The following is a 15,327-nucleotide window of genomic DNA, read 5'->3' as shown; positions in this document are numbered from 1 at the left end:
CTTTTTGCCTCGCCATCCAAAAACCCCATAACCAAGTCTGCTTTTTGGGCATCATTGAGTGGCTGGAAGCTTAACATGGTCTCCATTTGCGCTTGCCATTCTCCCAATTTGACCTCCGACCCAGAGCCACCAAATCTCTGTACCCATGACATTCCCATAACAAAGGGCATCATTGTAGCTTGCTGACCTGCAGCCTGTTCTGCGGCTGACTGTTCCTCCCCAGGCATGTTGTAAGGTGGAATTGCTCAACCCAACAGAAATCCTGCCGAACAACGCCAAAATGTCACCGAGTGTAAGGACTGTGCCACTGTTTCTGTTGGGAGCAAGCACCTCACAACAAACCCAGGAGAGGATTAAGATCTTTTAAAAATACGTATTTATTACAAAAGTTAAAAGCAGAATAAAAAGATACTCCAGAGAGTCCAATGTAAACGGAGAGTCCAACAATCGCTGTGGTCCACAATGAGTCTTCATCCAATGGGTCCCCGTGCAGTAGAGGCCCAGTATCTTGGGGGATAAGTACAACAAAATATCCGTCAGGACCACTTAACCACCTACAAGTCGCTAGCCGGACTGGCTGGTTTAGGGCAAAAATAGTAGCTTTTTGGGTGGGAGTTTACAAAATAAACACAGCAAATCAACCAAGCAAATAAACCAAAAAAAATCCAACCAAGGCAACTACTGAATAACAAATAGGAGGTCGAAACTTCCATGCAACTTAATAAAACCCAACCCAAAATTACTGGGGTTTTTGTCCCTGTAGCGACTAATGGCGGGATGCCCAAAGTTAAAAGGTAGTTCCCCAGGATAAAAAGTTGTAATAAAATAGCTGGCCACAGCAGTTGCAGATGGTATACTAGGCAATATGTTTATAGGGATAATAGAGGGGTACTTAGCTGGAGGAAGGGTGGAACGTGTCCCCACCCCTCCACTTTCATCCACGGCTTCCCCCTCTTGCCCCGTGCGTCTCCGTTGTCTCTCTCCGGGCGTATGGCGACCTGTCCGTCCAGGGTGGCTGCGGCAGCTTCCTCCGTTCCGGCAACCGGTACACGCGTCCGCGAGGTAAACCACCCACTGTCCGCCGCGCCAGGACCAAGATGTCCGTCTGCTGTAACAGCCGTCCCAATGCGTTCCTCCACGGTGTTTCCCTGGTGTACCAGCTGCTGTCGACTCAGCCGCGCTCTTCGTTCTGCTCGTCTGCCGTCACCTAAAAAAGAAATGCAGACAAAGAGACCCCAAACTGCCCACACCTGTGGCCTAATTACTCACACGTGCCGTGCATCCAGGGGAGTGTGTCAATTACGGCAGGCAGGCGCATGCGCACACACACACACACACACACACACACACGTCACCCTGTGACATAATAACCCACTTGGACAACAGACGTGAGTTACACAGACTTCATTCAAAGGCAAGTAAAATGGAAAACACGATATTTGCAAAATCTGATCTCAGAATCTAGGAGAGTTTTTTTCTGGTGTCAGGTTTAGAAACAGTCTGATGTTTGAATACAGTCTGGACAGGGACGTGCTGCTCATGAAGACGCTCCAGAGTTGTAAAAGTGGAATTCCACTATGTGGGACAGTCTGAGTACAGCCTCTTCTTTTTGACTTTAAGCTAAGAAGTTTCCTTCTTAACTACACAGGTTCCCACTGTCAAGTGGTGGAAATGACTTACCATGTCTCTTACTACATTATGGCTTTGGCTACCACAGATAAATACAACCCTGCCTGAACTGCCGACTGTAATGAATGGTGCAGCCAAGGTTGTGGAGGAAGTCCTCATGCAAACTCAACTCTTACACAACCAGGCCCCATTTGCTGATTTTGCCTGATTATCTTTGGGTGATAATGGTTGGAATGTGCCTCTCTAGCATTATGCCGGTGCGAAGGCCTTTTGCCTTCATCTCCGAGGTGGTGGTGGGATAATGCGCTGTCATGATGGAAGATGTGGAAGAAGTTCATGGAGCTGTGATGAGTGAGACACTGATCTTTCTCTGATGATAGCTGCATTTGCAGTTAGTCATACTTGTGTGTGATCGCTTTCTGCAGTGTAGAATGTGATGGTATAACATAGGCTGGCTCGAAAAAACTGATAAGGTACCTGAATTCACATTCATACACTACTGCGATTGGTCTAATGTCTTCACAAAAGGATCAGTTATTTTCTGCTCCTTCTTTGTTCAGTGAGTGGCTTTTGGAGAATTCTCTGATTGTTGACCTCTGCCTGCTGGGTCCTCTGTGCTGCTACTAGTCTGGTCCACCGTCATCAAAACGTATTTACAATAAGTTTTATATGTATCAGTGGGTATAGATATAGAACGATGTATTAAACTGTTGGTAGGAACTATGTTTGAGGTGCCCTAGTATGCAGTTGCAGTGGTCACCGTCTAGTCAAGTCAAGTCAAGTCAAGTCAAGTATAATTTATTTGTCCCAACTTGGGCAATTTGGTTGCAGACAGGTATAAAAAAGACATAAAGGACAACATGTTTCACACACATGCATTCCACAGATCACAGTCTCACTGAATATGTAGAAAAACAGTAGTGCAACAAGAGGCCATCTCAGGTAAAAGTATCAACCACATAATCTCCGACAACAACAAAACAACATCTTCATCATCGTCATTATCAAACTCATAGTTATCGTCAACAACGTCATCAAAATCATAATCATCATCATTACAATCACCACTAACATCATCGTTCCACCAGGTTCAGTTCCCTGATGGAGGTGGGGATGAACGAATGTCTGTACCTGTTCTTTTTCACCTGAGGGGCACATAAACGCACACCGGATGGGAGCCAGACATACTCAGAGCTAAGAGGATGACTGCCGTCTGCACAGATACTCCTAGCTTTCCTTATTACTTGCCTTTTAAATAAACAGTTCAAGTCAACAAACTTAGTCCCCACAATCTTGCTAGCAACCTTCACAATTCCCTGTAGGGCATTTTTGTGTTTAACTCCAAGGTTGCCATACCAACAGACAATGGAGAAAGAAATAATGGATTCTATGAACGATCTGTAGAACAAAGTCATCAAGGTCTTGTCAACTTGAAATGCAGCAAGTTTTCTTAAACAAAAGAGACGCTGCTGGCCTTTCTTGCATAGGGCTTCTGTGTTTAAGTCAAATTTCAATTTGCTATCAAACATAGTGCCCAGATAGGGGAGACTGGGGTAAGATGAGCCATTTTTCATATTTAGGATCACTACATGAAGGCGATCATAGTTTTGTCGCTAACTAACATATCTGCATATATTTCAGGATGTTGTGCATCTCTTCAAACAAACAGAATGAGTGTAAACATAACTGTTTCCATAATATAGCATGTCCAAAAAAAGTGGTCTCGTGGCACAACTTACCCCGTGTATGGGGTAAGTTGAGCCAGGGAGCGGGGTAAGTTGAGCCGTATCCCTACTCACCCCCCACCTTCCTCCCCACCTCCATCCCACCCCTCCCTCACCTTCTCCCTCCCTAAATAACATTCACTTCTTCACATTCATGTGTATTTTTTTTTATTAAACACAATTCAGCAGGTACAATAAACAGCTGTTTTAACATGCCTTAAAATGCGCTTGGGAAGAGAAAATTAACAGCTGTGTTTTTGGAAAGAAAACACTAGAACACTAGTTTCTTGGTGTCCTTGCTGACAGTAAGGTCAGTTATGAGCATATGAACGTAACACATTTGGTGGCAACGGCCACCACTGGCCATGGCCCCATGCCCCCATGCCCACCGGGGGCATGGGGGCATGGGGGAGGGTTAATATTTATTTAATATTTTAGACATATAGGCTACAGCCAAAATACACTTACCCTATACACTTAATAAGTAATTGATATTTATTATTTTATTTATTATTTAATATTTAAGAGATTTAGGCTACAGCCAAAATACACTTATTAAGTGTATGGGCCTCCGGCTCAACTTACCCCTGGCCAAATGGCTCAACTTACCCCAGAGCTACCATTTTTACTTTTTTAGTCCCCACAGCTAAAATGGTGCACTTTTATGCTAGGTTTATGACCTCATGTTGTAGCTCATAGATACCACAACTGATGTATAAAACAACTTTAAAATGATCTATTTTGGTCTTAACACAATTCTCATGAAACTGATGATAGACTGAATTCACTTTTAAGAGTAAAAAATGTTTTTTTGGGAATAAATGTCTAACCACTTTACCCATGTGGTTCTTACCTTCACAGACTCCATGAAATGATGCCTTCCTCCTAAACATTTGGTCACATGATCAATATTTTTTATCGTTTCCTAGCAACAGGGGGTGGCTCAACTTACCCTTTGGCTCAACTTACCCCAGTCTCCCCTACTTGTAACTGCTCACCACATCCACCACTTGACCATTTATAACACTGTTCAGGGGGGCTGCTGGGGCATTATGTCTAAAATCAATACACATGTCCTTCGTTTTGCCAACATTAAGCTGAAGGAAAGCATCTTTACACCAACAAATAAAATCATTTAAAATAGGGCCGTGGCTATCCTCTGCATCTTCAAGAAGGCTGACAATTACAGAATCGTCCGCAAATTTAATAATGTGTCTGTTTGTGTAGTGGCTGCGGCAGTCATCTGTATACAAAATGTACAATAGAGGAGAGAGGACGCAGCCCCGGGGCGAGCCAGTAGATGTGGTCAGCTCTTCTGAGTTGAATTTACCCTCACTATCTGGGTTCTATTAATAAGAAAATCAAACACCCATCCTACAAGGCCTAGATCTAAATTAAAACTGTCAATTAATTTCTCCACCAACAAGTGTGGCTGGATGGTGTTAAAGGCCGAGGAGAAATCAACGAAAAGCAGCCTGGCATGAGTCTTATTGTTTTCCAGATGTTTCAATACATGATTTAGTAAAGTAAGTGAGGCATCTTGAACACCCCTCTTGGTCCTATAAGCGAACTGCAAAGGATCTAAAAGATGCTCTGTCCTGTTTAGGAGCTCTCCTTTAATCAGTGTCTCAAAAGATTTCATAACTAAGGAAGTTAAGGCCACAGGCCTGAAGTCATTTAAAACCTTGGGATGAGGACCTTTGGCCACAGGCACGATAGTAGACTGTTTCCATAATAATGGAACCTTCTGCTGCGAGAGACAACTGAAAAATATGATAAAAAATAGGGCCTAATTGTTCTGCACAGCCAGTAAGCAGATGGCTACAGATTTTATCTGGGCCTGGACTCTTTCTTGGCTTACAGGCTTTAAAGCATTTCACCACACTCCTCTCGTCGAAAGAGGGGATAAAGGGGGGTGCGGACATGAGTCTATTTCTGAGCTCTACATGTGTATCATGAAATGCTTGTGTGTCAAACTGCACATAAAATTTATTTAGTTCCTGAGCCAACTGTAGGTCTGAAAGGTAGCCATTTAACTCTATGGGCTCTAGTTTCCCGGCGCAGCGCGGGGTGGCGCAGTGAGGCGAACCCCGTGGAGAGCTAGTTTCGACCGGTGAAACGGCAGGGGCGGACAGTGTCCAAGTTTCGCAGGCGGAGGTTCACCGAGATGGGAGTGGTGGCGCAGCGGGGGGAGGTGCCGACAGATTCGGCTTGGCGCAGTGACAGTTTCGTGCCAAAAGGCTTCGCCGAGGTGCGCCAAAAGCTCGCCATCTGAAACCATGTCTACTTTCAGCGCAAGGCGGAGCGGAGCTGGCGCAGTGGAAGTTTGGCTGCCTGGCGCACATCACCAAAACCTCACAATCAGCACAAATGGTGCCAGTCTCCTTTGATCTGACATCAGCTGTGACGGGACAGTTGATATGGAGATATATGTATGTGCTGATTGTGATCGTAGCATTGAATAGTGTTTTTTTCGGTATTTATTGCATCGTTCATGTGCCTGACATTCCGGAAGCCTGCCTGTGAGGTTTTGGTGACGTGTCCGCACTGCTCGCCTGTCTCCGCTCCGCGCCTCTCTCCTGGGCTCCGCTCCGCCTGCGGCAATAGACCTCCATGTCAGCTGTGTAAACTTTCATTACGCCTTCACGCAGCGCATTTTAAAGGTGAGGACAGGGGCTCATTTGATTGGTTACATGTGAATCGGCTGTGTCAAACCCACTCCACGCCTTCTCTCCTCCCCTCCGCCGGTAGGAGGGACGGCGGAGTACTTGCGCCACCGAGAACGGCGTGCCAAACTTGGAAAATCCGCCTGGCCACACCCAGTTGGCGAAGCGCATCTGCGCTACGCCCCCGCCTCGCCTGGTCTGCGAAACTAGAGCCCTTACTGTTTAAGCTTTACTGTTATTAACTGTTTTTCATCACAAGTTAATAAAAAGGCATAATCCCCCCCCCCCGGTGGATTTGCCCGTGGCCACAGCCTCCCTATCCAATCGGATCGGTTTCCCAAATCCATCAATTGTCACATCTTTGTCTAAATCTCTGTGTGACAGCCATGTCTCAGTCAGTGCCAGAATACAGGCGTCTCTGAATTCGTGCCTGTAACAAGCCTGCGCCTGCAATTCCTCAGTTTTATTTCGTAAGGACTGGACGTTTGAGAGAAGAGATGGAGGGTAAAGGTATACGAGACAGACATACCCCTCATTTTCAGGCATATCCCACCTCTTCTCCCTCGCTTCCTTGTCCTTAACCCCCGGTTTCTTCTGCCGGTGGATAAAAAAGCCGGTCCTCGTGATCCATGTGCACGGATCCCATCAAAAGCGGGAGAATTAAAGTCCGCCGGAGGAGCACCAACTTTGCTCCACCTGAGAAGAACCTCCCTGGTGTACTGGATCCGAGCAGGGGGACTGGGAGTAGTCAGAGAGCAGCCAGGCTTCCAGGCCAGGTAAAACGCCAGCCAAACAATTTGTAGCGAGAAGAAGTCCATGGTGAGAACGGCGCTATTGCATTCTTTAACAGCTGAACTGTGGGACATTCTTTGAGGCGGCCAATGTTGATTTATATAAAACAATAAAACAGTCTAAAATACACAACGTAGTAACAAACAGACGTAGTAAAACAAACAAACAGACACGCAGAGCCTACACCTGCTGCCGGTCGCTGCATGAGCATGCGCCCCAATTATATTCATGTATTTACAATGACCATGGTATAGACAGTTGTAGTGACCTTCAATTCTTCTTCAACTCATCTCTGTTCAACAAAATCACATATTACAAATTTTCTTCTGGGGAAGGAAAAAAAAAAAAAAAACTTCATCCCTTACATCTTTGCCTTAATTTAGTTTGCACGAATCTATGAATAACCAAATAGTCCCTCCATCCACCCAAATCTCCACCCAGCCCTCCGCTGCTCACAGACCTGCTCACCTTCGATTCTTCTCATCAGACACACAAACCTCTTCTTGTTTCCTGTTTTGCTAGCTAGCTTCTGAACACTGCACAATGGCAAGATGCAATATAGATGTAATTTTACATCTTATATTATGCTTATGTTACATTACATATTGCATGCTATCTCCGGTTTTATGTTCATTCTTTGCCGATTTACTTGTGAAGCACTTAACATAGCATGAGCCCTTGGCTTGACTTTGTTATCCATCAGCTAATAATGTGTTGATAATGTTAGATAAACTTTCGATAAACACTCAGATGTGTCATCAGGAAAAAATATACATATATATTTGAACACTAGAAAGTTTCTGGAGAAAGGCATCTAGTGTACATGGTCATCTGATATTGCATTAGCTAACAATGTAACATTACTTTTAGCAGACAATAATGTTAAAAATGTGATGAAATATGCAAATACATGGTGAGATACTGAGGCTATGTTTGGTTACCGGTCTATGATGTAAGAGACGCGGTAGGCTTGCGTGGCCTATGTCAATCATGTTTTCTGTGAGTGCAACCAGGAAGTAGCGTTTTCACCGCCATGTGCTATGATAAGTAGAGCACATAGAATACATAACTATAGTAGTGGATTTTCTAACAAGAGACATTAAAAATAGAAAAAACACAATTTTAAGTGCAGCGGGTTAATTATGTTGAGCTGTTTTAGCTTTTCTCTCTTGTTCAGGCCTCTGGTTCAGTGGTTCTCCCAGGGGATGACATTATAATTTTGGGGTTGATAATTCATTGGATAGGAAATAATATGTTGCTACTACAAATGAAATACTCGCCTCTCTGCCTTCTCCAGTAATCAAATAAAACAACCTGTGAAGGGACAAAAGGAAATCATTTTATGGTTGAACTCTTCACCACTCTACTTATAATATAGTCTGAAACAGGGAGTGACAAGCAGGCAACCTTTCATTTTTAAATGACAAAAAAAAAATTGGGAAACTGTGCACTAGTTCTTGAGCAAGACATCTTTGCTTTTCCTGACATACACTACCATATAGTTTCCCAAAAGAAAAAAAAAATGCATGTCAGATCAGTTTGATAGGTTATGGTAATGATGAATTTGTGATCCACATAAGGAGCTATGGGAAACAATCTTCTCCATTGGCTTTCAATTTGTTGAAAATAAAAAAAAAAGCATCATTGTCAATTCAGTGTGATGTAACATAATCTCTTACCATGACATGACATGAAAAATTGTGAAGAGCTCCACGAATCAAACAAAGTAAGCTTGCTATAAGCCTTTGTACAACATTTGGGCAAGAAAGGAGTCCCAAAAAGAAAAAAAAAAAAATCAAAACATGGTGGCTCTCATGCCTGATTTCTTAGAGAATGCTGGAATTTCTGTGTGAAAGTCGCATATGTCTCACTAAGTGTTTCCCTCCAATCCCTTCTTCTAGGGGGAGACCCCAAAGATTTGGAGCTCTCCTCAAACCTAAGATAAAATCCCCCACATTTAGGATCAAGTGTGACTGTCAGGTGAGCCTAAACAGTGGCATAGGCCCATGGATTTCAGTCGCTCCACTAAGCAGCTCAACTGCTGACAGAGTTTCCTTTTGTACATCACAGAAGAGCTATTGGTTTTCATACTTCACCTCCTTCAGTCATTGAGCAGCCCTCAACGTTGTCTCTCAATCTCTGAGTCATTTAAGAATTTCATTATAACCGGCCGGGGCTTTGCATTATGATCACGATTGACTTGTCCAATCTAGTACGCTCTCTCTATGATGGGAGGAGAGAGTAATGCATCACATCCGAGGCTTGAGTCAGCCATCCCTTATGGTGGCAACAAGTCCCAGGTCCTCTGGCCTCTGGATCATTTAAACATAAAAAAATGCTGCTTCTCCTTAAGGATGTCTGATGCTTTGGATGATTTTTTTCCTCACCCAGCCCCATCTTTGCCTTTATTTCTTCAACATGTCATCCCTAATGGCATTGACAGCCACCAGCGCAGTGGCAGATTGTTTTGTAATGTTCTCTTTCATTAGAGGATGGCAGTGAGAATTTTACTGTCAGTAATACCACTGAGACTTTTGTCCATCTTGTCCTCTTTGCGGGTTCCATCAGCCATGCTGTTGTTTTGCGCACTTGGGCTTTGAATCCAAATCTTTGGTTTTTGGCAGCATAATTGACTGGCAGATTCTAAGTGGTCTCTAAATGGTGACACAATTATAAAAGATTTTACAGCCTTTTAGAGGGTAAATTTCACTTATTTGGCACAGAGCTCTTTGCAGAGTGGCTTAATAGTGCCATTCCATAACCTCAAGTTCCTATCTCACCATCATTCATTATTGATTAAGTCATTGCCCTTTAGCAATGTGATGGATATCCTTGTTAAAAATGATCAAAATATTGTCAACTCTTATGGAAGGACAAGAGTTAACCAGCACAGAGATAATGGCCTCTGTCTCACTTGCAAAGACACTTCATAGTTAGGTAACATTTTTTTTTTAAAAAGAAATATGGCTGCTTCAGACTCTCACTGCAGTAAGAAGCATAGGTTTAGTTTGGTTCCTTTGGCAAAAATTTCATGGAACCATCGAGTAGCGAAACATCAAGCTGGGTATTTGGCTATTTGGTTGGGGGGCACAGTAACATAACTGTAAGTTTATGTATATTTATAAAATTAATTTCCTATTTATATTTATTATCATTAAATTCACTTCTGATGAATTTTGAGGTAAAATTTACTGTGTAGATGTCAAATATTTATTCATTTTAAATTATGTTGAAATGTTTGTTGTAACATTTTAGGATTTAATAAGCAAGCAATAATAAGCAGTGGTAGACCATATTTCTCCAGAATGTTTTCTATGTAGGTAGAATTGGTATGGTTGAAGACAAGGGTTAGGGTTAGTATTTTCATTAAATGTGGAACAGCAGTGTCTCTGAGTAATATTTACAATGACGTGTTCATAGTGGACCTGGCGTTTGGCTGTCCTTGAAAGAAGCAATGTTAATCATGAACATCCTACCTCCTTAAGCCACTTTTAAAAGTCACGTGGAAGGTGGCAAAGAAGAAATGGCTGAGGCATCCATCTAAAGCCCCAGCATCACAGCTGAAGGCTGCAAGAAAACTCAAATGCAAGCCAGTAGAGGCAGAAGTAGCACCTCGATTTCATGAGATTGTCCACAGAGTTTGTCTCAAGGCAGCATGTGACCAGGATGGTGGCGCTGCCTCTGCAGAGCCCGCAGGCTGCTTTCACATCAGCTCTCACATCAGCTTTGGACAAGGAGCATGAAGAGCACATGTTTACATTGTTTTTTACATTGTGCTCACTTTAAATTACTGAGCACCATTTATTTATTTCCATTATTTGATGTTTATTCCAGTGTATGACTAAACACATACTTGTTGTGTAACGTGTAGCATGCAAAAGGTATTTTACTCTCTCTTTCTCTTTGTTTTATTCTGGTATTGTGATTGCATTAATAAATTATGAATTCCAAGTTATTGTGGTTATTACTTATATCATTCTAACATTAAAAGGAGAGCTAGACTCACATTTACCAAACTCTGATAAATTGATAATGTATTGCACATCTGCAAAACTGAATGACTTCTGAATGGATCAACAATTAGTAACAAAGGTAAGACCAGGCTAACTGTAATTAGGTTATTTAAACAATACGCCATCATGCAAGGTCAGACTGGGAACAAAATTCGGCCCTGGCCATTTTCATCTGGACCAGCCCCCCCTTTCCCTACAGATTTGTGATTTGCACAAAGCGATATCAGGTTACTTATAAAAAAAATAGGCTAAGAAACCCATATCAAGTTGACACCCTAACAACAGGTGTTCTTACAGGGTTTCTTAAAATAATGTAATAAATAAATCACCAAGGAATAGCCTACAGCACCCCAAAAGGCACACTTATTCATTTGACAAAGTAACCCAACTCTCAGCACACTTATGCTACAATGCATAACTTAAATACAACACATATTACAATATCATATGTCATGATTAATGTTGTCCTGCCCTCATGATGATCTGAAAGTGTGTCTGAAATTGGATATGAATCAACAGCGCTCTGTTTAGTCGATCATCTGACGTGTTCGCAGCTGCAACTCACACATCAGGCCTAACAGTCAGGATCTCATGCTACCAACACTATTGGTGTGTGTGTGTGTATGTGTGTGTGTGTGTGTGTGTGTGTGTGGTATGTGTTCATTCTCTGCACTGCACAGCGTCCTTAAGCAGCAAATAGAAGAGAATAGGATGTCCTACCTGAGACATTGAGAAGACGTCTCATCACTGCACTCTTCTCTGCCATCCTGATGATTATTCCATCAGTGCTGTAATATGTGTAATATTAATTAGAGTCGGTACCTTTCTGATCCAGTATCAGGTAGTGATGCTGATGTGCGCCCATGGGCATGTTGGTCTTAAAATGAGGTGTCAGGTGTGTTGTTGGCGCTTTACTATCTTGGGGCTGTTGAAAATAATCGTGCAATTAATCAACAAAAACAAGGTTTGAAGTCAGTAGTGCAATTTCCACTGTTATTCTCAGGGCGCATTATCGAGATAGTAATGCACATCTACACAGGCACGTGCCAAGGTGCATGCACTCTGCTTGTTACACACACAGGGATGCCTTTACACTCACAGGAATACCTTGTGTGGCGCACAGAGACACCTGCTTCACCTCAGGGAACTTTGGTGGAGCCCTGCTGTTGCTTTAGATGATCTGCTCGTGCGCTGTCACTTTGTGCTTGAGCAGATCCATTGCCTTTTGCAGGGTAATGTCTTATCTGTCAAATGTGCCATTATAATATTAATCCACCAAGGTGTAAATGCACCTGGCTTTTAAAGCGAATGGAAGATGGCACTCTGTTTGGTTTGCATGATAAGACCAAAACCCACCCAGGATTAATTAAGAGACTTAGTGCAGCCCTTTTGAACCATGCGCCTGGTGCAACAACTATTTTTTAATGCCATTTAAATAGCAAAAGTGGTCCACTGTTTGGTCCTGAACTTATGATGGCGAGGTGGAAATCACTCACACAGTTGACCAGTCAGCCTTGTTTGAGGAAGCAGGTGGGTGAGCATGTGCATGTACGAGCAGAGGCGTGAGTTTTTTTACTTTTTTAAAAAAGCCCTTGACTAAGAAGTGCTGTGTGGCTCACAGCCTCATCTAACTACATACATAATAATACCACCACCAGCAACAACAACAACAACAACAACAATAATAATAATAATAAAGATAATAATAAAACTATTCAAGGAAAGAGTTCTGGTGTTGGTGTCAGTACCAGGTATTGCTATCGGATTGGAACTGAAAAACAGACCTTACACAAACCTTCATCACACATCAACACCTGATGAAGGTCTGCGTACTGAAACTCAGCAGCTGTTCAGGTGTCAGCAAGACCTTTTTTTCTCAGTGAAGAACGTGTGTAACAGTCTAATAACTATTGAATGATTAAATGCTGTAATCACGAGGCCTTTTCCATGCTTTAAGTGTTAGTGTGCAAGACTGAGAAATGTAATTCAGAGCAGTGATTGACAGTTGTTAGTCTGAAAATCGTTAAAAAACTAAAAAAAAAAAAAAAAAAAATGCTTATTGACTTTCAAAGCACAACCACACTTTCTCCAGCCAGACTTTCAGAAATTAAGGAGTGAAAAAAGGAGGTAAACAAAGAGACAATCACTGAATCCATAATGGACATTTTCATCTTGTGCTGCTTTGACTCTAAATGCTAAAACTTACAGAAATGTTTTCCTACCTCGGTGTCATTAATGGAAACCAAGAGTGAGCAGTTTAGCATTTTGAATTGTCTCTGTTTTTCTTTTCATTACCGTGGCTGTTTCTGCTTTCCTCTGCCCAGCCCAGAAAAGCATCGACTTGAGGAGAAATTCAATGTGAAATACCAAACAACATGCCTAGAATCGCTATTCCTACCTCACATGCGCACACTTAGATTGCAAGAGCAGTCTTTCTATTTTATTCATTCATTTTCATTTTAAGAGAAGTAACTATTTTTCACCCTGCATGTGCCATTAAGACATAATGTGAGCTACTTGTTTGTAGCAATGAGGCATCCATTGCGGGTGGAAGGCTTTGTTCAGGGATCCTTATTTATTCACAGACAACTGTTTTGTAATGTTTTGGTAATTATACATTTCCCAGTGTGCGTGCTGGAGAGTTGGTACGAGTGCCTCAGTCTTGTGTGATTTCCATGGCTCACTTTTATATCCATCATGTAATTTCTTGACAATGCACGGGTCAAAACCAGTCAGATGTGTCTCATCTCGCACACAGTTAAGCATGAGGAAGAAAAAGCTTACTTGTCATGACAGGATTCCTGAGAGCACAGAGTGATGTTCATGTAAGAGAGAAGAGTGAACAAAAAAATCGAGAAATGCTGAGGAGAGAGATTGAAGGATCTTTTTTTTCACAATTAGAGTGAGTGCTATAGAGGGGATGTGATTCAGTGAAGAGAAGATAGCATCAGGTGCTCTTTGATGTGATGAGTTTTCACCTAAAGTATGATGGAAGATGTTGAATGACTCTTCTGGAATTTAAAGGGTTATTCCACCATTTTGGATCCAGGAGGAAAAAGAGACCCCCGTAGTTTAATTGGGGCTGAAGTTAAAACTGTGGTTGAGGGAAAATTACTGACATAGTTGCTCTGTATGGGATTAAAATAGTGATATACTCCAGTTCCCTGGGAGAGACCAATCCCATGTTGCTTTATATTGTCAACTTGAGAGATTCGTTTGATTATCCGACATAATGATGTTTGTTTAAATTGCTCAGAATTAAATTATTCTGTGCACCTGCTCAAACAAATCCATAGTGCTTTTTTTTTTTTTTTATGTCATTTTTTTTAAATTTTGTTTTTGAGTGAAGTTGTCTGCTGTGGTATATAATGATGTTTGGGAACAGGGAACAAAATTTGCAGTGTAGTGTCACTCATTGGACAGACATCTGGGTTTTGTTTTCACTCTACTGGAACACAGTGAGTTCTACACAGCAGTCAACCTACTGTATGTGTAACAGGATATGCTAATACTAAAATAATTTCTCTTTTAAGGTTTAGAGTTGATGCCATGATGCAACATGGGGTAAACCAGCAGCAATGCTGAGGTGGAAAAATACATTATCTTCAATATGGTATTAAAAAAAAAAAAAAAAAAAAAAAAAAAAAAAAACACCAATATAATCAAAACAGTTAAAATCCCTCTTACATCTTCCCCCAACAAGTAATGTAGCTGTAATCACCCAACTGAGAAGACAACAAGAAGAAATGCCCCCCAGCTATACTCTAGTTAACCATGCTCTCAAAACAAACATGTTAATGTTTAATTATGTGTTTGTGCAAAATAATTTTTTGTGGGGCAGTTTTATACTGTGAATGTGCACAAATGAGATTCAAATCTACCAGGCTTATTAAAATCAAAATAGCAAGTGGGCTGTTGTCCTTGAATGGGCTGTTATCATCGGCTGTGGTGGCCCTCTGATGGAAATGCTGGCAGTTGGAGATATTTTACTTTCTGGATTTTAAATGACAGCTTGGCTATAGAGACTGGGTTCTTTTATCAACCAACTACCATTGCCCAAGCAATTACCAGTCCTCTGTAAAGCCAGGTACCAGCTCCATGTAGATGCAGATGGAAACAGAAGCTAACATTTCATTCCACAGATGGTTTCCATAATGGTGAATGTGTCATTTTCATTTGGAGGTGAAAATTCAAAATGCCACATTATGTTTTAATTAAAGGACTGCTCAGGTTGCGAGCTCTTAGCAGTGCATTGTTATTCTTTTTCATTTGCCTGTCCTCTTTCTGTCGCAGATAAGCTACATATATTCTACCGAGATCTTAAGCAAAACCTGAGACAGGTTTTAAACATCAGTATAGCTTATAGTTTAGTCTTCCCATTCCTCCATCAATCTTTAAAGGTGGGACAATAAAACAGCAATACAGCATTGCCATATTCATTTTGGAACATAACTAGTATGTAGTATGCTGTAATTACCAAAGAAGTCTGATACAAAACTGGTA

This window comes from Myripristis murdjan, chromosome 3, assembly GCF_902150065.1.
Source record: "Myripristis murdjan chromosome 3, fMyrMur1.1, whole genome shotgun sequence".
NCBI classification, from domain to species: Eukaryota; Metazoa; Chordata; class Actinopteri; order Holocentriformes; family Holocentridae; genus Myripristis; species Myripristis murdjan.
The sequence above is the reverse complement of the archived record's forward strand: the minus strand, read 5'-3'. Positions refer to the sequence as shown.